We start from the raw sequence: 22817 nt of genomic DNA on the forward strand, positions 1-22817 counted from the left end.
GTGAAGAGGTTCCTTCTGCTGGTGAAGAGGTTCCTTCTGCTGGTGAAGAGGTTCCTTCTAGGTGAAGAGGTTCCTTCTGCTGGTTAAGAGGTTCCTTCTGTTGGTGAAGAGGTTCCTTCTAGGTGAAGAGGTTCCTTCTGGTGAAGAGGTTCCTTCTGCTGGTGAAGAGGTTCCTTCTAGGTGAAGAGGTTCCTTCTGCTGGTGAAGAGGTTCCTTCTGCTGGTGAAGAGGTAAGAGGTTCCTTCTGCTGGTGAAGAGGTTCCTTCTGCTGGTGAAGAGGTTCCTTCTGCTGGTGAAGAGGTTCCTTCTAGGTGAAGAGGTTCCTTCTGCTGCTGAAGAGGTTCCTTCTAGGTGAAGAGGTTCCTTCTGCTGGTGAAGAGGTTCCTTCTGCTGGTGAAGAGGTTCCTTCAGGTGGTGAAGAGGTTCCTTCTGCTGCTGAAGAGGTTCCTTCTAGGTGAAGAGGTTCCTTCTGCTGGTGAAGAGGTTCCTTCTGCTGGCGAAGAGGTTCCTTCTGCTGGTGAAGAGGTTCCTTCTGCTGGTGAAGAGGTTCCTTCTAGGTGAAGAGGTTCCTTCTGCTGGTGAAGAGGTTCCTTCTGCTGGTGAAGAGGTTCCTTCTGCTGGTGAAGAGGTTCCTTCTACTGGTGAAGAGGTTCCTTCTGCTGATGAAGAGGTTCCTTCTGCTGGTGAAGAGGTTCCTTCTGGTGAAGAGGTTCCTTCTGCTGGTGAAGAGTTTCCTTCTGGTGGTGAAGAGGTTCCTTCTGCTGGTGAAGAGGTTCCTTCAGGTGGTGAAGAGGTTCCTTCTGCTGGTGAAGAGGTTCCTTCTGCTGGTGAAGAGGTTCCTTCTGCTGGTGAAGAGGTTCCTTCTGCTGGTGAAGAGGTTCCTTCAGCTGGTGAAGAGGTTCCTTCTGCTGGTGAAGAGGGTCCTTCTGGTGAGGAGGTTCCTTCAGGTGAAGAGGTTCCTTCAGGTGGTGAAGAGGTTCCTTCTGGTGAAGAGGTTCCTTCTGCTGGTGAAGAGGTTCCTTCTAGGTGAAGAGGTTCCTTCTGTTGGTGAAGAGGTTCCTTCTAGGTGAAGAGGTTCCTTCTGGTGAAGAGGTTCCTTCTGCTGGTGAATAGGTTCCTTCTAGGTGAAGAGGTTCCTTCTGCTGGTGAAGAGATTCCTTCTGTTGGTGAAGAGGTTCCTTCTAGGTGAAGAGGTTCCTTCTGCTGGTGAAGAGGTTCCTTCTGCTGGTGAAGAGGTTCCTTCTAGGTGAAGAGGTTCCTTCTGCTGGTGAAGAGGTTCCTTCTGCTGGTGAAGAGGTTCCTTCTGGTGAAGAGGTTCCTTCTGCTGGTGAAGAGGTTCCTTCTGCTGGTGAAGAGGTTCCTTCTGCTGGTGAAGAGGTTCCTTCTAGGTGAAGAGGTTCCTTCTGCTGCTGAAGAGGTTCCTTCTAGGTGAAGAGGTTCCTTCTGCTGGTGAAGAGGTTCCTTCTGCTGGTGAAGAGGTTCCTTCAGGTGGTGAAGAGGTTCCTTCTGCTGCTGAAGAGGTTCCTTCTAGGTGAAGAGGTTCCTTCTGCTGCTGAAGAGGTTCCTTCTAGGTGAAGAGGTTCCTTCTGCTGGTGAAGAGGTTCCTTCTGGTGAAGAGGTTCCTTCTGCTGGTGAAGAGGTTCCTTCTGGTGAAGAGTTTCCTTCTGCTGGTGAAGAGGTTCCTTCTGCTGGTGAAGAGGTTCCTTCTGGTGAAGAGGTTCCTTCTGCTGGTGAAGAGGTTCCTTCTGGTGAAGAGGTTCCTTCTGCTGGTGAAGAGGTTCCTTCTGCTGGTGAAGAGGTTCCTTCTGGTGAAGAGGTTCCTTCTGCTGGTGAAGAGGTTCCTTCTGCTGGTGAAGAGGTTCCTTCTGGTGAAGAGGTTCCTTCTGGTGAAGAGGTTCCTTCTGCTGGTGAAGAGGTTCCTTCTGCTGGTGAAGAGGTTCCTTCTGCTGGTGAAGAGGTTCCTTCTGCTGGTGAAGAGGTTCCTTCTGCTGGTGAAGAGGTTCCTTCTGCTGGTGAAGAGGTTCCTTCTGGTGAAGAGGTTCCTTCTGCTGGTGAAGAGGTTCCTTCTGGTGGTGAAGAGGTTCCTTCTGCTGTTGAAGAGGTTTCTTCTGCTGATGAAGAGGTTCCTTCTGCTGGTGAAGAGGTTCCTTCTGGTGAAGAGGTTCCTTCTGCTGGTGAAGAGGTTCCTTCTGGTGAAGAGGTTCCTTCTGCTGGTGACGAGGTTCCTTCTGCTGGTGAAGAGGTTCCTTCAGGTGAAGAGGTTCCTTCTGGTGAAGAGGTTCCTTCTGCTGGTGGAGAGGTTCCTTCTGGTGAAGAGGTTCCTTCTGCTGGTGAAGAGGTTCCTTCTGCTGGTGAAGAGGTTCCTTCTGCTGGTGAGGTTCCTTCTGGTGAAGAGGTTCCTTCTGCTGGTGAAGAGGTTCCTTCTGCTGGTGAAGAGGTTCCTTCTGCTGGTGAAGAGGTTCCTTCTGCTGTTGAAGAGGTTCCTTCTGCTGGTGAAGAGGTTCCTTCTGTTGGTGAAGAGGTTCCTTCTGCTGGTGAAGAGGTTCCTTCTGCTGGTGAAGAGGTTCCTTCTGCTGGTGAAGAGGTTCCTTCTAGGTGAAGAGGTTCCTTCTGCTGGTGAAGAGGTTCCTTCTGCTGGTGAAGAGGTTCCTTCTGGTGAAGAGGTTCCTTCTGCTGGTGAAGAGGTTCCTTCTGCTGGTGAAGAGGTTCCTTCTGCTGGTGAAGAGGTTCCTTCTAGGTGAAGAGGTTCCTTCTGCTGCTGAAGAGGTTCCTTCTAGGTGAAGAGGTTCCTTCTGCTGGTGAAGAGGTTCCTTCTGCTGGTGAAGAGGTTCCTTCAGGTGGTGAAGAGGTTCCTTCTGCTGCTGAAGAGGTTCCTTCTAGGTGAAGAGGTTCCTTCTGCTGCTGAAGAGGTTCCTTCTAGGTGAAGAGGTTCCTTCTGCTGGTGAAGAGGTTCCTTCTAGGTGAAGAGGTTCCTTCTGCTGCTGAAGAGGTTCCTTCTAGGTGAAGAGGTTCCTTCTGCTGCTGAAGAGGTTCCTTCTAGGTGAAGAGGTTCCTTCTGCTGGTGAAGAGGTTCCTTCTGCTGTTGAAGAGGTTCCTTCTGCTGGTGAAGAGGTTCCTTCTGTTGGTGAAGAGGTTCCTTCTGCTGGTGAAGAGGTTCCTTCTGCTGGTGAAGAGGTTCCTTCTGCTGGTGAAGAGGTTCCTTCTAGGTGAAGAGGTTCCTTCTGCTGGTGAAGAGGTTCCTTCTGCTGGTGAAGAGGTTCCTTCTGGTGAAGAGGTTCCTTCTGCTGGTGAAGAGGTTCCTTCTGCTGGTGAAGAGGTTCCTTCTGCTGGTGAAGAGGTTCCTTCTAGGTGAAGAGGTTCCTTCTGCTGCTGAAGAGGTTCCTTCTAGGTGAAGAGGTTCCTTCTGCTGGTGAAGAGGTTCCTTCTGCTGGTGAAGAGGTTCCTTCAGGTGGTGAAGAGGTTCCTTCTGCTGCTGAAGAGGTTCCTTCTAGGTGAAGAGGTTCCTTCTGCTGCTGAAGAGGTTCCTTCTAGGTGAAGAGGTTCCTTCTGCTGGTGAAGAGGTTCCTTCTAGGTGAAGAGGTTCCTTCTGCTGCTGAAGAGGTTCCTTCTAGGTGAAGAGGTTCCTTCTGCTGCTGAAGAGGTTCCTTCTAGGTGAAGAGGTTCCTTCTGCTGGTGAAGAGGTTCCTTCTGCTGGCGAAGAGGTTCCTTCTGCTGGTGAAGAGGTTCCTTCTGCTGGTGAAGAGGTTCCTTCTAGGTGAAGAGGTTCCTTCTGCTGGTGAAGAGGTTCCTTCTGCTGGTGAAGAGGTTCCTTCTGCTGGTGAAGAGGTTCCTTCAGGTGGTGAAGAGGTTCCTTCTGCTGGTGAAGAGGTTCCTTCTGCTGGTGAAGAGGTTCCTTCTGCTGGTGAAGAGGTTCCTTCAGCTGGTGAAGAGGTTCCTTCTGCTGGTGAAGAGGTTCCTTCTGGTGAAGAGGTTCCTTCAGGTGAAGAGGTTCCTTCAGGTGGTGAAGAGGTTCCTTCTGGTGAAGAGGTTCCTTCTGCTGGTGAAGAGGTTCCTTCTAGGTGAAGAGGTTCCTTCTGTTGGTGAAGAGGTTCCTTCTAGGTGAAGAGGTTCCTTCTGGTGAAGAGGTTCCTTCTGCTGGTGAAGAGGTTCCTTCTAGGTGAAGAGGTTCCTTCTGCTGGTGAAGAGATTCCTTCTGTTGGTGAAGAGGTTCCTTCTAGGTGAAGAGGTTCCTTCTGGTGAAGAGGTTCCTTCTGCTGGTGAAGAGGTTCCTTCTAGGTGAAGAGGTTCCTTCTGCTGGTGAAGAGGTTCCTTCTGCTGGTGAAGAGGTTCCTTCTGGTGAAGAGGTTCCTTCTGCTGGTGAAGAGGTTCCTTCTGCTGGTGAAGAGGTTCCTTCTAGGTGAAGAGGTTCCTTCTGCTGGCGAGGTTCCTTCTGCTGGTGAAGAGGTTCCTTCTGCTGGTGAAGAGGTTCCTTCTGCTGGTGAAGAGGTTCCTTCTGGTGGTGAAGAGGTTCCTTCTGCTGGTGAAGAGGTTCCTTCTGCTGGTGAAGAGGTTCCTTCTGCTGGTGAAGAGGTTCCTTCTGCTGGTGAAGAGGTTCCTTCTGGTGGTGAAGAGGTTCCTTCTGCTGGTGAAGAGGTTCCTTCTGCTGGTGAAGAGGTTCCTTCTGCTGGTGAAGAGGTTCCTTCTGCTGGTGAAGAGGTTCCTTCTGGTGAACAGGTTCCTTCTGCTGGTGAAGAGGTTCCTTCTAGGTGAAGAGGTTCCTTCTGCTGGTGAAGAGGTTCCTTCTGGTGGTGAAGAGGTTCCTTCTGCTGGTGAAGAGGTTCCTTCTGGTGAACAGGTTCCTTCTGCTGGTGAAGAGGTTCCTTCTAGGTGAAGAGGTTCCTTCTGCTGGTGAAGAGGTTCCTTCTGCTGGTGAAGAGGTTCCTTCTGCTGGTGAAGAGGTTCCTTCAGGTGAAGAGGTTCCTTCTGCTGGTGAAGAGGTTCCTTCTGGTGAAGACGTTCCTTCTGCTGGTGAAGAGGTTCCTTCTGCTGGTGAAGAGGTTCCTTCTGCTGGTGAAGAGGTTCCTTTTAGGTGAAGAGGTTCCTTCTGCTGGTGAAGAGGTTCCTTCTACTGGTGAAGAGGTTCCTTCTAGGTGAAGAGGTTCCTTCTGGTGAAGAGGTTCCTTCTGCTGGTGAAGAGGTTCCTTCTGCTGGTGAAGAGGTTCCTTCTAGGTGAATAGGTTCCTTCTGCTGGTGAAGAGGTTCCTTCTAGGTGAATAGGTTCCTTCTGCTGGTGAAGAGGTTCCTTCTGCTGGTGAAGAGGTTCCTTCTGCTGGTGAAGAGGTTCCTTCTGCTGGTGAAGAGGTTCCTTCTGGTGGTGAAGAGGTTCCTTCTGCTGGTGAAGAGGTTCCTTCTAGTGAAGAAGTTCCTTCTGGTGAAGAGGTTCCTTCTGCTGGTGAAGAGGTTCCTTCTGCTGGTGAAGAGGTTCCTTCTGCTGGTGAAGAGGTTCCTTCTAGGTGAATAGGTTCCTTCTGCTGGTGAAGAGGTTCCTTCTAGGTGAATAGGTTCCTTCTGCTGGTGAAGAGGTTCCTTCTGCTGGTGAAGAGGTTCCTTCTGCTGGTGAAGAGGTTCCTTCTGCTGGTGAAGAGGTTCCTTCTGGTGGTGAAGAGGTTCCTTCTGCTGGTGAAGAGGTTCCTTCTAGTGAAGAAGTTCCTTCTGGTGAAGAGGTTCCTTCTGCTGGTGAAGATGTTCCTTCTGCTGGTGAAGAGGTTCCTTCTGCTGGTGAAGAGGTTCCTTCTGCTGGTGAAGAGGTTCCTTCTGCTGGTGAAGAGGTTCCTTCTGCTGGTGAAGAGGTTCCTTCTGCTGGTGAAGAGGTTCCTTCTGCTGGTGAAGAGGTTCCTTCTGGTGGTGAAGAGGTTCCTTCAGGTGGTGAAGAGGTTCCTTCTGCTGGTGAAGAGGTTCCTTCTGCTGGTGAAGAGGTTCCTTCTAGGTGAAGAGGTTCCTTCTGCTGGTGAAGAGGTTCCTTCAGGTGGTGAAGAGGTTCCTTCAGGTGGTGAAGAGGTTCCTTCTGGTGAAGAGGTTCCTTCTGCTGGTGAAGAGGTTCCTTCTAGGTGAAGAGGTTCCTTCTGTTGGTGAAGAGGTTCCTTCTAGGTGAAGAGGTTCCTTCTGGTGAAGAGGTTCCTTCTGCTGGTGAAGAGGTTCCTTCTAGGTGAAGAGGTTCCTTCTGCTGGTGAAGAGGTTCCTTCTGTTGGGGAAGAGGTTCCTTCTAGGTGAAGAGGTTCCTTCTGGTGAAGAGGTTCCTTCTGCTGGTGAAGAGGTTCCTTCTGCTGGTGAAGAGGTTCCTTCTGCTGGTGAAGAGGTTCCTTCTAGGTGAAGAGGTTCCTTCTGCTGGTGAAGAGGTTCCTTCTGCTGGTGAAGAGGTTCCTTCTGCTGGTGAAGAGGTTCCTTCTGCTGGTGAAGAGGTTCCTTCTGCTGGTGAAGAGGTTCCTTCTGCTGGTGAAGAGGTTCCTTCTGCTGGTGAAGAGGTTCCTTTTGCTGGTGAAGAGGTTCCTTTTGCTGGTGAAGAGGTTCCTTCTGCTGGTGAAGAGGTTCCTTCTGTTGGTGAAGAGGTTCCTTCTGCTGGTGAAGAGGTTCCTTCTGCTGGTGAAGAGGTTCCTTCTGCTGGTGAAGAGGTTCCTTCTGGTGGTGAAGAGGTTCCTTCTGCTGGTGAAGAGGTTCCTTCTGCTGGTGAAGAGGTTCCTTCTAGGTGAAGAGGTTCCTTCTGCTGGTGAAGAGGTTCCTTCAGGTGGTGAAGAGGTTCCTTTAGGTGGTGAAGAGGTTCCTTCAGGTGGTGAAGAGGTTCCTTCTGGTGAAGAGGTTCCTTCTGCTGGTGAAGAGGTTCCTTCTGCTGGTGAAGAGGTTCCTTCTGCTGGTGAAGAGGTTCCTTCTGCTGGCGAGGTTCCTTCTGCTGGTGAAGAGGTTCCTTCTGCTGGTGAAGAGGTTCCTTCTGCTGGTGAAGAGGTTCCTTCAGCTGGTGAAGAGGTTCCTTCTGCTGGTGAAGAGGTTCCTTCTGTTGGTGAAGAGGTTCCTTCTGCTGGTGAAGAGGTTCCTTCTGCTGGCGAGGTTCCTTCTGCTGGTGAAGAGGTTCCTTCTGCTGGTGAAGAGGTTCCTTCTGCTGGTGAAGAGGTTCCTTCAGCTGGTGAAGAGGTTCCTTCTGCTGGTGAAGAGGTTCCTTCTGGTGAAGAGGTTCCTTCAGGTGAAGAGGTTCCTTCAGGTGGTGAAGAGGTTCCTTCTGGTGAAGAGGTTCCTTCTGCTGGTGAAGAGGTTCCTTCTAGGTGAAGAGGTTCCTTCTGTTGAAGAGGTTCCTTCTGGTGAAGAGGTTCCTTCTAGGTGAAGAGGTTCCTTCTGTTGGTGAAGAGGTTCCTTCTAGGTGAAGAGGTTCCTTCTGGTGAAGAGGTTCCTTCTGCTGGTGAAGAGGTTCCTTCTAGGTGAAGAGGTTCCTTCTGCTGGTTAAGAGGTTCCTTCTGTTGGTGAAGAGGTTCCTTCTAGGTGAAGAGGTTCCTTCTGGTGAAGAGGTTCCTTCTGCTGGTGAAGAGGTTCCTTCTAGGTGAAGAGGTTCCTTCTGCTGGTGAAGAGGTTCCTTCTGCTGGTGAAGAGGTAAGAGGTTCCTTCTGCTGGTGAAGAGGTTCCTTCTGCTGGTGAAGAGGTTCCTTCTGCTGGTGAAGAGGTTCCTTCTAGGTGAAGAGGTTCCTTCTGCTGCTGAAGAGGTTCCTTCTAGGTGAAGAGGTTCCTTCTGCTGGTGAAGAGGTTCCTTCTGCTGGTGAAGAGGTTCCTTCAGGTGGTGAAGAGGTTCCTTCTGCTGCTGAAGAGGTTCCTTCTAGGTGAAGAGGTTCCTTCTGCTGGTGAAGAGGTTCCTTCTGCTGGCGAAGAGGTTCCTTCTGCTGGTGAAGAGGTTCCTTCTGCTGGTGAAGAGGTTCCTTCTAGGTGAAGAGGTTCCTTCTGCTGGTGAAGAGGTTCCTTCTGCTGGTGAAGAGGTTCCTTCTGCTGGTGAAGAGGTTCCTTCTACTGGTGAAGAGGTTCCTTCTGCTGATGAAGAGGTTCCTTCTGCTGGTGAAGAGGTTCCTTCTGGTGAAGAGGTTCCTTCTGCTGGTGAAGAGTTTCCTTCTGGTGGTGAAGAGGTTCCTTCTGCTGGTGAAGAGGTTCCTTCAGGTGGTGAAGAGGTTCCTTCTGCTGGTGAAGAGGTTCCTTCTGCTGGTGAAGAGGTTCCTTCTGCTGGTGAAGAGGTTCCTTCTGCTGGTGAAGAGGTTCCTTCAGCTGGTGAAGAGGTTCCTTCTGCTGGTGAAGAGGGTCCTTCTGGTGAGGAGGTTCCTTCAGGTGAAGAGGTTCCTTCAGGTGGTGAAGAGGTTCCTTCTGGTGAAGAGGTTCCTTCTGCTGGTGAAGAGGTTCCTTCTAGGTGAAGAGGTTCCTTCTGTTGGTGAAGAGGTTCCTTCTAGGTGAAGAGGTTCCTTCTGGTGAAGAGGTTCCTTCTGCTGGTGAAGAGGTTCCTTCTAGGTGAAGAGGTTCCTTCTGCTGGTGAAGAGATTCCTTCTGTTGGTGAAGAGGTTCCTTCTAGGTGAAGAGGTTCCTTCTGCTGGTGAAGAGGTTCCTTCTGCTGGTGAAGAGGTTCCTTCTAGGTGAAGAGGTTCCTTCTGCTGGTGAAGAGGTTCCTTCTGCTGGTGAAGAGGTTCCTTCTGGTGAAGAGGTTCCTTCTGCTGGTGAAGAGGTTCCTTCTGCTGGTGAAGAGGTTCCTTCTGCTGGTGAAGAGGTTCCTTCTAGGTGAAGAGGTTCCTTCTGCTGCTGAAGAGGTTCCTTCTAGGTGAAGAGGTTCCTTCTGCTGGTGAAGAGGTTCCTTCTGCTGGTGAAGAGGTTCCTTCAGGTGGTGAAGAGGTTCCTTCTGCTGCTGAAGAGGTTCCTTCTAGGTGAAGAGGTTCCTTCTGCTGCTGAAGAGGTTCCTTCTAGGTGAAGAGGTTCCTTCTGCTGGTGAAGAGGTTCCTTCTAGGTGAAGAGGTTCCTTCTGGTGAAGAGGTTCCTTCTGCTGGTGAAGAGGTTCCTTCTGGTGAAGAGTTTCCTTCTGCTGGTGAAGAGGTTCCTTCTGGTGAAGAGGTTCCTTCTGCTGGTGAAGAGGTTCCTTCTGCTGGTGAAGAGGTTCCTTCTGGTGAAGAGGTTCCTTCTGCTGGTGAAGAGGTTCCTTCTGCTGGTGAAGAGGTTCCTTCTGGTGAAGAGGTTCCTTCTGGTGAAGAGGTTCCTTCTGCTGGTGAAGAGGTTCCTTCTGCTGGTGAAGAGGTTCCTTCTGCTGGTGAAGAGGTTCCTTCTGCTGGTGAAGAGGTTCCTTCTGCTGGTGAAGAGGTTCCTTCTGGTGAAGAGGTTCCTTCTGCTGGTGAAGAGGTTCCTTCTGGTGGTGAAGAGGTTCCTTCTGCTGGTGAAGAGGTTTCTTCTGCTGATGAAGAGGTTCCTTCTGCTGGTGAAGAGGTTCCTTCTGGTGAAGAGGTTCCTTCTGCTGGTGAAGAGGTTCCTTCTGGTGAAGAGGTTCCTTCTGCTGGTGACGAGGTTCCTTCTGCTGGTGAAGAGGTTCCTTCAGGTGAAGAGGTTCCTTCTGGTGAAGAGGTTCCTTCTGCTGGTGGAGAGGTTCCTTCTGGTGAAGAGGTTCCTTCTGCTGGTGAAGAGGTTCCTTCTGCTGGTGAAGAGGTTCCTTCTGCTGGTGAGGTTCCTTCTGGTGAAGAGGTTCCTTCTGCTGGTGAAGAGGTTCCTTCTGCTGGTGAAGAGGTTCCTTCTGCTGGTGAAGAGGTTCCTTCTGCTGTTGAAGAGGTTCCTTCTGCTGGTGAAGAGGTTCCTTCTGTTGGTGAAGAGGTTCCTTCTGCTGGTGAAGAGGTTCCTTCTGCTGGTGAAGAGGTTCCTTCTGCTGGTGAAGAGGTTCCTTCTAGGTGAAGAGGTTCCTTCTGCTGGTGAAGAGGTTCCTTCTGCTGGTGAAGAGGTTCCTTCTGGTGAAGAGGTTCCTTCTGCTGGTGAAGAGGTTCCTTCTGCTGGTGAAGAGGTTCCTTCTGCTGGTGAAGAGGTTCCTTCTAGGTGAAGAGGTTCCTTCTGCTGCTGAAGAGGTTCCTTCTAGGTGAAGAGGTTCCTTCTGCTGGTGAAGAGGTTCCTTCTGCTGGTGAAGAGGTTCCTTCAGGTGGTGAAGAGGTTCCTTCTGCTGCTGAAGAGGTTCCTTCTAGGTGAAGAGGTTCCTTCTGCTGCTGAAGAGGTTCCTTCTAGGTGAAGAGGTTCCTTCTGCTGGTGAAGAGGTTCCTTCTAGGTGAAGAGGTTCCTTCTGCTGCTGAAGAGGTTCCTTCTAGGTGAAGAGGTTCCTTCTGCTGCTGAAGAGGTTCCTTCTAGGTGAAGAGGTTCCTTCTGCTGGTGAAGAGGTTCCTTCTGCTGGCGAAGAGGTTCCTTCTGCTGGTGAAGAGGTTCCTTCTGCTGGTGAAGAGGTTCCTTCTAGGTGAAGAGGTTCCTTCTGCTGGTGAAGAGGTTCCTTCTGCTGGTGAAGAGGTTCCTTCTGCTGGTGAAGAGGTTCCTTCAGGTGGTGAAGAGGTTCCTTCTGCTGGTGAAGAGGTTCCTTCTGCTGGTGAAGAGGTTCCTTCTGCTGGTGAAGAGGTTCCTTCTGCTGGTGAAGAGGTTCCTTCAGCTGGTGAAGAGGTTCCTTCTGCTGGTGAAGAGGTTCCTTCTGGTGAAGAGGTTCCTTCAGGTGAAGAGGTTCCTTCAGGTGGTGAAGAGGTTCCTTCTGGTGAAGAGGTTCCTTCTGCTGGTGAAGAGGTTCCTTCTAGGTGAAGAGGTTCCTTCTGTTGGTGAAGAGGTTCCTTCTAGGTGAAGAGGTTCCTTCTGGTGAAGAGGTTCCTTCTGCTGGTGAAGAGGTTCCTTCTAGGTGAAGAGGTTCCTTCTGCTGGTGAAGAGATTCCTTCTGTTGGTGAAGAGGTTCCTTCTAGGTGAAGAGGTTCCTTCTGGTGAAGAGGTTCCTTCTGCTGGTGAAGAGGTTCCTTCTAGGTGAAGATGTTCCTTCTGCTGGTGAAGAGGTTCCTTCTGCTGGTGAAGAGGTTCCTTCTGGTGAAGAGGTTCCTTCTGCTGGTGAAGAGGTTCCTTCTGCTGGTGAAGAGGTTCCTTCTAGGTGAAGAGGTTCCTTCTGCTGGCGAGGTTCCTTCTGCTGGTGAAGAGGTTCCTTCTGCTGGTGAAGAGGTTCCTTCTGCTGGTGAAGAGGTTCCTTCTGGTGGTGAAGAGGTTCCTTCTGCTGGTGAAGAGGTTCCTTCTGCTGGTGAAGAGGTTCCTTCTGCTGGTGAAGAGGTTCCTTCTGCTGGTGAAGAGGTTCCTTCTGGTGGTGAAGAGGTTCCTTCTGCTGGTGAAGAGGTTCCTTCTGCTGGTGAAGAGGTTCCTTCTGCTGGTGAAGAGGTTCCTTCTGCTGGTGAAGAGGTTCCTTCTGGTGAACAGGTTCCTTCTGCTGGTGAAGAGGTTCCTTCTAGGTGAAGAGGTTCCTTCTGCTGGTGAAGAGGTTCCTTCTGGTGGTGAAGAGGTTCCTTCTGCTGGTGAAGAGGTTCCTTCTGGTGAACAGGTTCCTTCTGCTGGTGAAGAGGTTCCTTCTAGGTGAAGAGGTTCCTTCTGCTGGTGAAGAGGTTCCTTCTGCTGGTGAAGAGGTTCCTTCTGCTGGTGAAGAGGTTCCTTCAGGTGAAGAGGTTCCTTCTGCTGGTGAAGAGGTTCCTTCTGGTGAAGACGTTCCTTCTGCTGGTGAAGAGGTTCCTTCTGCTGGTGAAGAGGTTCCTTCTGCTGGTGAAGAGGTTCCTTTTAGGTGAAGAGGTTCCTTCTGCTGGTGAAGAGGTTCCTTCTACTGGTGAAGAGGTTCCTTCTAGGTGAAGAGGTTCCTTCTGGTGAAGAGGTTCCTTCTGCTGGTGAAGAGGTTCCTTCTGCTGGTGAAGAGGTTCCTTCTAGGTGAATAGGTTCCTTCTGCTGGTGAAGAGGTTCCTTCTAGGTGAATAGGTTCCTTCTGCTGGTGAAGAGGTTCCTTCTGCTGGTGAAGAGGTTCCTTCTGCTGGTGAAGAGGTTCCTTCTGCTGGTGAAGAGGTTCCTTCTGGTGGTGAAGAGGTTCCTTCTGCTGGTGAAGAGGTTCCTTCTAGTGAAGAAGTTCCTTCTGGTGAAGAGGTTCCTTCTGCTGGTGAAGAGGTTCCTTCTGCTGGTGAAGAGGTTCCTTCTGCTGGTGAAGAGGTTCCTTCTGCTGGTGAAGAGGTTCCTTCTGCTGGTGAAGAGGTTCCTTCTGCTGGTGAAGAGGTTCCTTCTAGGTGAAGAGGTTCCTTCTGCTGGCGAGGTTCCTTCTGCTGGTGAAGAGGTTCCTTCTGCTGGTGAAGAGGTTCCTTCTGCTGGTGAAGAGGTTCCTTCTGGTGGTGAAGAGGTTCCTTCTGCTGGTGAAGAGGTTCCTTCTGCTGGTGAAGAGGTTCCTTCTGCTGGTGAAGAGGTTCCTTCTGGTGGTGAAGAGGTTCCTTCTGCTGGTGAAGAGGTTCCTTCTGCTGGTGAAGAGGTTCCTTCTGCTGGTGAAGAGGTTCCTTCTGCTGGTGAAGAGGTTCCTTCTGGTGAACAGGTTCCTTCTGCTGGTGAAGAGGTTCCTTCTAGGTGAAGAGGTTCCTTCTGCTGGTGAAGAGGTTCCTTCTGGTGGTGAAGAGGTTCCTTCTGCTGGTGAAGAGGTTCCTTCTGGTGAACAGGTTCCTTCAGGTGGTGAAGAGGTTCCTTCTGGTGAAGAGGTTCCTTCTGCTGGTGAAGAGGTTCCTTCTAGGTGAAGAGGTTCCTTCTGTTGAAGAGGTTCCTTCTGGTGAAGAGGTTCCTTCTGCTGGTGAAGAGGTTCCTTCTGGTGAAGAGGTTCCTTCTGCTGGTGAAGAGGTTCCTTCTGCTGGTGAAGAGGTTCCTTCTGCTGGTGAGGTTCCTTCTGGTGAAGAGGTTCCTTCTGCTGGTGAAGAGGTTCCTTCTGCTGGTGAAGAGGTTCCTTCTGCTGGTGAAGAGGTTCCTTCTGCTGGTGAAGAGGTTCCTTCTGCTGGTGAAGAGGTTCCTTCTGTTGGTGAAGAGGTTCCTTCTGCTGGTGAAGAGGTTCCTTCTGCTGGTGAAGAGGTTCCTTCTGCTGGTGAAGAGGTTCCTTCTGGTGGTGAAGAGGTTCCTTCAGGTGGTGAAGAGGTTCCTTCTGCTGGTGAAGAGGTTCCTTCTGCTGGTGAAGAGGTTCCTTCTAGGTGAAGAGGTTCCTTCTGCTGGTGAAGAGGTTCCTTCAGGTGGTGAAGAGGTTCCTTCTGGTGAAGAGGTTCCTTCTGCTGGTGAAGAGGTTCCTTCTAGGTGAAGAGGTTCCTTCTGTTGGTGAAGAGGTTCCTTCTAGGTGAAGAGGTTCCTTCTGGTGAAGAGGTTCCTTCTGCTGGTGAAGAGGTTCCTTCTAGGTGAAGAGGTTCCTTCTGCTGGTGAAGAGGTTCCTTCTGTTGGGGAAGAGGTTCCTTCTAGGTGAAGAGGTTCCTTCTGGTGAAGAGGTTCCTTCTGCTGGTGAAGAGGTTCCTTCTGCTGGTGAAGAGGTTCCTTCTGCTGGTGAAGAGGTTCCTTCTAGGTGAAGAGGTTCCTTCTGCTGGTGAAGAGGTTCCTTCTGCTGGTGAAGAGGTTCCTTCTGCTGGTGAAGAGGTTCCTTCTGCTGGTGAAGAGGTTCCTTCTGCTGGTGAAGAGGTTCCTTCTGCTGGTGAAGAGGTTCCTTCTGCTGGTGAAGAGGTTCCTTTTGCTGGTGAAGAGGTTCCTTTTGCTGGTGAAGAGGTTCCTTCTGCTGGTGAAGAGGTTCCTTCTGTTGGTGAAGAGGTTCCTTCTGCTGGTGAAGAGGTTCCTTCTGCTGGTGAAGAGGTTCCTTCTGCTGGTGAAGAGGTTCCTTCTGGTGGTGAAGAGGTTCCTTCTGCTGGTGAAGAGGTTCCTTCTGCTGGTGAAGAGGTTCCTTCTAGGTGAAGAGGTTCCTTCTGCTGGTGAAGAGGTTCCTTCAGGTGGTGAAGAGGTTCCTTTAGGTGGTGAAGAGGTTCCTTCAGGTGGTGAAGAGGTTCCTTCTGGTGAAGAGGTTCCTTCTGCTGGTGAAGAGGTTCCTTCTGCTGGTGAAGAGGTTCCTTCTGCTGGTGAAGAGGTTCCTTCTGCTGGCGAGGTTCCTTCTGCTGGTGAAGAGGTTCCTTCTGCTGGTGAAGAGGTTCCTTCTGCTGGTGAAGAGGTTCCTTCAGCTGGTGAAGAGGTTCCTTCTGCTGGTGAAGAGGTTCCTTCTGTTGCTGAAGAGGTTCCTTCTGCTGGTGAAGAGGTTCCTTCTGCTGGCGAGGTTCCTTCTGCTGGTGAAGAGGTTCCTTCTGCTGGTGAAGAGGTTCCTTCTGCTGGTGAAGAGGTTCCTTCAGCTGGTGAAGAGGTTCCTTCTGCTGGTGAAGAGGTTCCTTCTGGTGAAGAGGTTCCTTCAGGTGAAGAGGTTCCTTCAGGTGGTGAAGAGGTTCCTTCTGGTGAAGAGGTTCCTTCTGCTGGTGAAGAGGTTCCTTCTAGGTGAAGAGGTTCCTTCTGTTGAAGAGGTTCCTTCTGGTGAAGAGGTTCCTTCTAGGTGAAGAGGTTCCTTCTGTTGGTGAAGAGGTTCCTTCTAGGTGAAGAGGTTCCTTCTGCTGGTGAAGAGGTTCCTTCTGCTGGTGAAGAGGTTCCTTCTAGGTGAAGAGGTTCCTTCTGCTGGTTAAGAGGTTCCTTCTGTTGGTGAAGAGGTTCCTTCTAGGTGAAGAGGTTCCTTCTGGTGAAGAGGTTCCTTCTGCTGGTGAAGAGGTTCCTTCTAGGTGAAGAGGTTCCTTCTGCTGGTGAAGAGGTTCCTTCTGCTGGTGAAGAGGTAAGAGGTTCCTTCTGCTGGTGAAGAGGTTCCTTCTGCTGGTGAAGAGGTTCCTTCTGCTGGTGAAGAGGTTCCTTCTAGGTGAAGAGGTTCCTTCTGCTGCTGAAGAGGTTCCTTCTAGGTGAAGAGGTTCCTTCTGCTGGTGAAGAGGTTCCTTCTGCTGGTGAAGAGGTTCCTTCAGGTGGTGAAGAGGTTCCTTCTGCTGCTGAAGAGGTTCCTTCTAGGTGAAGAGGTTCCTTCTGCTGGTGAAGAGGTTCCTTCTGCTGGCGAAGAGGTTCCTTCTGCTGGTGAAGAGGTTCCTTCTGCTGGTGAAGAGGTTCCTTCTAGGTGAAGAGGTTCCTTCTGCTGGTGAAGAGGTTCCTTCTGCTGGTGAAGAGGTTCCTTCTGCTGGTGAAGAGGTTCCTTCTACTGGTGAAGAGGTTCCTTCTGCTGATGAAGAGGTTCCTTCTGCTGGTGAAGAGGTTCCTTCTGGTGAAGAGGTTCCTTCTGCTGGTGAAGAGTTTCCTTCTGGTGGTGAAGAGGTTCCTTCTGCTGGTGAAGAGGTTCCTTCAGGTGGTGAAGAGGTTCCTTCTGCTGGTGAAGAGGTTCCTTCTGCTGGTGAAGAGGTTCCTTCTGCTGGTGAAGAGGTTCCTTCTGCTGGTGAAGAGGTTCCTTCAGCTGGTGAAGAGGTTCCTTCTGCTGGTGAAGAGGGTCCTTCTGGTGAGGAGGTTCCTTCAGGTGAAGAGGTTCCTTCAGGTGGTGAAGAGGTTCCTTCTGGTGAAGAGGTTCCTTCTGCTGGTGAAGAGGTTCCTTCTAGGTGAAGAGGTTCCTTCTGTTGGTGAAGAGGTTCCTTCTAGGTGAAGAGGTTCCTTCTGGTGAAGAGGTTCCTTCTGCTGGTGAAGAGGTTCCTTCTAGGTGAAGAGGTTCCTTCTGCTGGTGAAGAGATTCCTTCTGTTGGTGAAGAGGTTCCTTCTAGGTGAAGAGGTTCCTTCTGCTGGTGAAGAGGTTCCTTCTGCTGGTGAAGAGGTTCCTTCTAGGTGAAGAGGTTCCTTCTGCTGGTGAAGAGGTTCCTTCTGCTGGTGAAGAGGTTCCTTCTGGTGAAGAGGTTCCTTCTGCTGGTGAAGAGGTTCCTTCTGCTGGTGAAGAGGTTCCTTCTGCTGGTGAAGAGGTTCCTTCTAGGTGAAGAGGTTCCTTCTGCTGCTGAAGAGGTTCCTTCTAGGTGAAGAGGTTCCTTCTGCTGGTGAAGAGGTTCCTTCTGCTGGTGAAGAGGTTCCTTCAGGTGGTGAAGAGGTTCCTTCTGCTGCTGAAGAGGTTCCTTCTAGGTGAAGAGGTTCCTTCTGCTGCTGAAGAGGTTCCTTCTAGGTGAAGAGGTTCCTTCTGCTGGTGAAGAGGTTCCTTCTGGTGAAGAGGTTCCTTCTGCTGGTGAAGAGGTTCCTTCTGGTGAAGAGTTTCCTTCTGCTGGTGAAGAGGTTCCTTCTGCTGGTGAAGAGGTTCCTTCTGGTGAAGAGGTTCCTTCTGCTGGTGAAGAGGTTCCTTCTGGTGAAGAGGTTCCTTCTGCTGGTGAAGAGGTTCCTTCTGCTGGTGAAGAGGTTCCTTCTGGTGAAGAGGTTCCTTCTGCTGGTGAAGAGGTTCCTTCTGCTGGTGAAGAGGTTCCTTCTGGTGAAGAGGTTCCTTCTGGTGAAGAGGTTCCTTCTGCTGGTGAAGAGGTTCCTTCTGCTGGTGAAGAGGTTCCTTCTGCTGGTGAAGAGGTTCCTTCTGCTGGTGAAGAGGTTCCTTCTGCTGGTGAAGAGGTTCCTTCTGCTGGTGAAGAGGTTCCTTCTGGTGAAGAGGTTCCTTCTGCTGGTGAAGAGGTTCCTTCTGGTGGTGAAGAGGTTCCTTCTGCTGTTGAAGAGGTTTCTTCTGCTGATGAAGAGGTTCCTTCTGCTGGTGAAGAGGTTCCTTCTGGTGAAGAGGTTCCTTCTGCTGGTGAAGAGGTTCCTTCTGGTGAAGAGGTTCCTTCTGCTGGTGACGAGGTTCCTTCTGCTGGTGAAGAGGTTCCTTCAGGTGAAGAGGTTCCTTCTGGTGAAGAGGTTCCTTCTGCTGGTGGAGAGGTTCCTTCTGGTGAAGAGGTTCCTTCTGCTGGTGAAGAGGTTCCTTCTGCTGGTGAAGAGGTTCCTTCTGCTGGTGAGGTTCCTTCTGGTGAAGAGGTTCCTTCTGCTGGTGAAGAGGTTCCTTCTGCTGGTGAAGAGGTTCCTTCTGCTGGTGAAGAGGTTCCTTCTGCTGTTGAAGAGGTTCCTTCTGCTGGTGAAGAGGTTCCTTCTGTTGGTGAAGAGGTTCCTTCTGCTGGTGAAGAGGTTCCTTCTGCTGGTGAAGAGGTTCCTTCTGCTGGTGAAGAGGTTCCTTCTAGGTGAAGAGGTTCCTTCTGCTGGTGAAGAGGTTCCTTCTGCTGGTGAAGAGGTTCCTTCTGGTGAAGAGGTTCCTTCTGCTGGTGAAGAGGTTCCTTCTGCTGGTGAAGAGGTTCCTTCTGCTGGTGAAGAGGTTCCTTCTAGGTGAAGAGGTTCCTTCTGCTGCTGAAGAGGTTCCTTCTAGGTGAAGAGGTTCCTTCTGCTGGTGAAGAGGTTCCTTCTGCTGGTGAAGAGGTTCCTTCAGGTGGTGAAGAGGTTCCTTCTGCTGCTGAAGAGGTTCCTTCTAGGTGAAGAGGTTCCTTCTGCTGCTGAAGAGGTTCCTTCTAGGTGAAGAGGTTCCTTCTGCTGGTGAAGAGGTTCCTTCTAGGTGAAGAGGTTCCTTCTGCTGCTGAAGAGGTTCCTTCTAGGTGAAGAGGTTCCTTCTGCTGCTGAAGAGGTTCCTTCTAGGTGAAGAGGTTCCTTCTGCTGGTGAAGAGGTTCCTTCTGCTGTTGAAGAGGTTCCTTCTGCTGGTGAAGAGGTTCCTTCTGTTGGTGAAGAGGTTCCTTCTGCTGGTGAAGAGGTTCCTTCTGCTGGTGAAGAGGTTCCTTCTGCTGGTGAAGAGGTTCCTTCTAGGTGAAGAGGTTCCTTCTGCTGGTGAAGAGGTTCCTTCTGCTGGTGAAGAGGTTCCTTCTGGTGAAGAGGTTCCTTCTGCTGGTGAAGAGGTTCCTTCTGCTGGTGAAGAGGTTCCTTCTGCTGGTGAAGAGGTTCCTTCTAGGTGAAGAGGTTCCTTCTGCTGCTGAAGAGGTTCCTTCTAGGTGAAGAGGTTCCTTCTGCTGGTGAAGAGGTTCCTTCTGCTGGTGAAGAGGTTCCTTCAGGTGGTGAAGAGGTTCCTTCTGCTGCTGAAGAGGTTCCTTCTAGGTGAAGAGGTTCCTTCTGCTGCTGAAGAGGTTCCTTCTAGGTGAAGAGGTTCCTTCTGCTGGTGAAGAGGTTCCTTCTAGGTGAAGAGGTTCCTTCTGCTGCTGAAGAGGTTCCTTCTAGGTGAAGAGGTTCCTTCTGCTGCTGAAGAGGTTCCTTCTAGGTGAAGAGGTTCCTTCTGCTGGTGAAGAGGTTCCTTCTGCTGGCGAAGAGGTTCCTTCTGCTGGTGAAGAGGTTCCTTCTGCTGGTGAAGAGGTTCCTTCTAGGTGAAGAGGTTCCTTCTGCTGGTGAAGAGGTTCCTTCTGCTGGTGAAGAGGTTCCTTCTGCTGGTGAAGAGGTTCCTTCAGGTGGTGAAGAGGTTCCTTCTGCTGGTGAAGAGGTTCCTTCTGCTGGTGAAGAGGTTCCTTCTGCTGGTGAAGAGGTTCCTTCTGCTGGTGAAGAGGTTCCTTCAGCTGGTGAAGAGGTTCCTTCTGCTGGTGAAGAGGTTCCTTCTGGTGAAGAGGTTCCTTCAGGTGAAGAGGTTCCTTCAGGTGGTGAAGAGGTTCCTTCTGGTGAAGAGGTTCCTTCTGCTGGTGAAGAGGTTCCTTCTAGGTGAAGAGGTTCCTTCTGTTGGTGAAGAGGTTCCTTCTAGGTGAAGAGGTTCCTTCTGGTGAAGAGGTTCCTTCTGCTGGTGAAGAGGTTCCTTCTAGGTGAAGAGGTTCCTTCTGCTGGTGAAGAGATTCCTTCTGTTGGTGAAGAGGTTCCTTCTAGGTGAAGAGGTTCCTTCTGGTGAAGAGGTTCCTTCTGCTGGTGAAGAGGTTCCTTCTAGGTGAAGAGGTTCCTTCTGCTGGTGAAGAGGTTCCTTCTGCTGGTGAAGAGGTTCCTTCTGGTGAAGAGGTTCCTTCTGCTGGTGAAGAGGTTCCTTCTGCTGGTGAAGAGGTTCCTTCTAGGTGAAGAGGTTCCTTCTGCTGGCGAGGTTCCTTCTGCTGGTGAAGAGGTTCCTTCTGCTGGTGAAGAGGTTCCTTCTGCTGGTGAAGAGGTTCCTTCTGGTGGTGAAGAGGTTCCTTCTGCTGGTGAAGAGGTTCCTTCTGCTGGTGAAGAGGTTCCTTCTGCTGGTGAAGAGGTTCCTTCTGCTGGTGAAGAGGTTCCTTCTGGTGGTGAAGAGGTTCCTTCTGCTGGTGAAGAGGTTCCTTCTGCTGGTGAAGAGGTTCCTTCTGCTGGTGAAGAGGTTCCTTCTGCTGGTGAAGAGGTTCCTTCTGGTGAACAGGTTCCTTCTGCTGGTGAAGAGGTTCCTTCTAGGTGAAGAGGTTCCTTCTGCTGGTGAAGAGGTTCCTTCTGGTGGTGAAGAGGTTCCTTCTGCTGGTGAAGAGGTTCCCTCTGGTGAACAGGTTCCTTCTGCTGGTGAAGAGGTTCCTTCTAGGTGAAGAGGTTCCTTCTGCTGGTGAAGAGGTTCCTTCTGCTGGTGAAGAGGTTCCTTCTGCTGGTGAAGAGGTTCCTTCAGGTGAAGAGGTTCCTTCTGCTGGTGAAGAGGTTCCTTCTGGTGAAGACGTTCCTTCTGCTGGTGAAGAGGTTCCTTCTGCTGGTGAAGAGGTTCCTTCTGCTGGTGAAGAGGTTCCTTTTAGGTGAAGAGGTTCCTTCTGCTGGTGAAGAGGTTCCTTCTACTGGTGAAGAGGTTCCTTCTAGGTGAAGAGGTTCCTTCTGGTGAAGAGGTTCCTTCTGCTGGTGAAGAGGTTCCTTCTGCTGGTGAAGAGGTTCCTTCTAGGTGAATAGGTTCCTTCTGCTGGTGAAGAGGTTCCTTCTAGGTGAATAGGTTCCTTCTGCTGGTGAAGAGGTTCCTTCTGCTGGTGAAGAGGTTCCTTCTGCTGGTGAAGAGGTTCCTTCTGCTGGTGAAGAGGTTCCTTCTGGTGGTGAAGAGGTTCCTTCTGCTGGTGAAGAGGTTCCTTCTAGTGAAGAAGTTCCTTCTGGTGAAGAGGTTCCTTCTGCTGGTGAAGAGGTTCCTTCTGCTGGTGAAGAGGTTCCTTCTGCTGGTGAAGAGGTTCCTTCTAGGTGAATAGGTTCCTTCTGCTGGTGAAGAGGTTCCTTCTAGGTGAATAGGTTCCTTCTGCTGGTGAAGAGGTTCCTTCTGCTGGTGAAGAGGTTCCTTCTGCTGGTGAAGAGGTTCCTTCTGCTGGTGAAGAGGTTCCTTCTGGTGGTGAAGAGGTTCCTTCTGCTGGTGAAGAGGTTCCTTCTAGTGAAGAAGTTCCTTCTGGTGAAGAGGTTCCTTCTGCTGGTGAAGATGTTCCTTCTGCTGGTGAAGAGGTTCCTTCTGCTGGTGAAGAGGTTCCTTCTGCTGGTGAAGAGGTTCCTTCTGCTGGTGAAGAGGTTCCTTCTGCTGGTGAAGAGGTTCCTTCTGCTGGTGAAGAGGTTCCTTCTGCTGGTGAAGAGGTTCCTTCTGGTGGTGAAGAGGTTCCTTCAGGTGGTGAAGAGGTTCCTTCTGCTGGTGAAGAGGTTCCTTCTGCTGGTGAAGAGGTTCCTTCTAGGTGAAGAGGTTCCTTCTGCTGGTGAAGAGGTTCCTTCAGGTGGTGAAGAGGTTCCTTCAGGTGGTGAAGAGGTTCCTTCTGGTGAAGAGGTTCCTTCTGCTGGTGAAGAGGTTCCTTCTAGGTGAAGAGGTTCCTTCTGTTGGTGAAGAGGTTCCTTCTAGGTGAAGAGGTTCCTTCTGGTGAAGAGGTTCCTTCTGCTGGTGAAGAGGTTCCTTCTAGGTGAAGAGGTTCCTTCTGCTGGTGAAGAGGTTCCTTCTGTTGGGGAAGAGGTTCCTTCTAGGTGAAGAGGTTCCTTCTGGTGAAGAGGTTCCTTCTGCTGGTGAAGAGGTTCCTTCTGCTGGTGAAGAGGTTCCTTCTGCTGGTGAAGAGGTTCCTTCTAGGTGAAGAGGTTCCTTCTGCTGGTGAAGAGGTTCCTTCTGCTGGTGAAGAGGTTCCTTCTGCTGGTGAAGAGGTTCCTTCTGCTGGTGAAGAGGTTCCTTCTGCTGGTGAAGAGGTTCCTTCTGCTGGTGAAGAGGTTCCTTCTGCTGGTGAAGAGGTTCCTTTTGCTGGTGAAGAGGTTCCTTTTGCTGGTGAAGAGGTTCCTTCTGCTGGTGAAGAGGTTCCTTCTGTTGGTGAAGAGGTTCCTTCTGCTGGTGAAGAGGTTCCTTCTGCTGGTGAAGAGGTTCCTTCTGCTGGTGAAGAGGTTCCTTCTGGTGGTGAAGAGGTTCCTTCTGCTGGTGAAGAGGTTCCTTCTGCTGGTGAAGAGGTTCCTTCTAGGTGAAGAGGTTCCTTCTGCTGGTGAAGAGGTTCCTTCAGGTGGTGAAGAGGTTCCTTTAGGTGGTGAAGAGGTTCCTTCAGGTGGTGAAGAGGTTCCTTCTGGTGAAGAGGTTCCTTCTGCTGGTGAAGAGGTTCCTTCTGCTGGTGAAGAGGTTCCTTCTGCTGGTGAAGAGGTTCCTTCTGCTGGCGAGGTTCCTTCTGCTGGTGAAGAGGTTCCTTCTGCTGGTGAAGAGGTTCCTTCTGCTGGTGAAGAGGTTCCTTCAGCTGGTGAAGAGGTTCCTTCTGCTGGTGAAGAGGTTCCTTCTGTTGGTGAAGAGGTTCCTTCTGCTGGTGAAGAGGTTCCTTCTGCTGGCGAGGTTCCTTCTGCTGGTGAAGAGGTTCCTTCTGCTGGTGAAGAGGTTCCTTCTGCTGGTGAAGAGGTTCCTTCAGCTGGTGAAGAGGTTCCTTCTGCTGGTGAAGAGGTTCCTTCTGGTGAAGAGGTTCCTTCAGGTGAAGAGGTTCCTTCAGGTGGTGAAGAGGTTCCTTCTGGTGAAGAGGTTCCTTCTGCTGGTGAAGAGGTTCCTTCTAGGTGAAGAGGTTCCTTCTGTTGAAGAGGTTCCTTCTGGTGAAGAGGTTCCTTCTAGGTGAAGAGGTTCCTTCTGTTGGTGAAGAGGTTCCTTCTAGGTGAAGAGGTTCCTTCTGGTGAAGAGGTTCCTTCTGCTGGTGAAGAGGTTCCTTCTAGGTGAAGAGGTTCCTTCTGCTGGTTAAGAGGTTCCTTCTGTTGGTGAAGAGGTTCCTTCTAGGTGAAGAGGTTCCTTCTGGTGAAGAGGTTCCTTCTGCTGGTGAAGAGGTTCCTTCTAGGTGAAGAGGTTCCTTCTGCTGGTGAAGAGGTTCCTTCTGCTGGTGAAGAGGTAAGAGGTTCCTTCTGCTGGTGAAGAGGTTCCTTCTGCTGGTGAAGAGGTTCCTTCTGCTGGTGAAGAGGTTCCTTCTAGGTGAAGAGGTTCCTTCTGCTGCTGAAGAGGTTCCTTCTAGGTGAAGAGGTTCCTTCTGCTGGTGAAGAGGTTCCTTCTGCTGGTGAAGAGGTTCCTTCAGGTGGTGAAGAGGTTCCTTCTGCTGCTGAAGAGGTTCCTTCTAGGTGAAGAGGTTCCTTCTGCTGGTGAAGAGGTTCCTTCTGCTGGCGAAGAGGTTCCTTCTGCTGGTGAAGAGGTTCCTTCTGCTGGTGAAGAGGTTCCTTCTAGGTGAAGAGGTTCCTTCTGCTGGTGAAGAGGTTCCTTCTGCTGGTGAAGAGGTTCCTTCTGCTGGTGAAGAGGTTCCTTCTACTGGTGAAGAGGTTCCTTCTGCTGATGAAGAGGTTCCTTCTGCTGGTGAAGAGGTTCCTTCTGGTGAAGAGGTTCCTTCTGCTGGTGAAGAGTTTCCTTCTGGTGGTGAAGAGGTTCCTTCTGCTGGTGAAGAGGTTCCTTCAGGTGGTGAAGAGGTTCCTT

Source organism: Notolepis coatsorum, assembly GCF_963971535.1.
Source record: "Notolepis coatsorum genome assembly, chromosome: 19".
NCBI classification, from domain to species: domain Eukaryota; kingdom Metazoa; phylum Chordata; class Actinopteri; order Aulopiformes; family Paralepididae; genus Notolepis; species Notolepis coatsorum.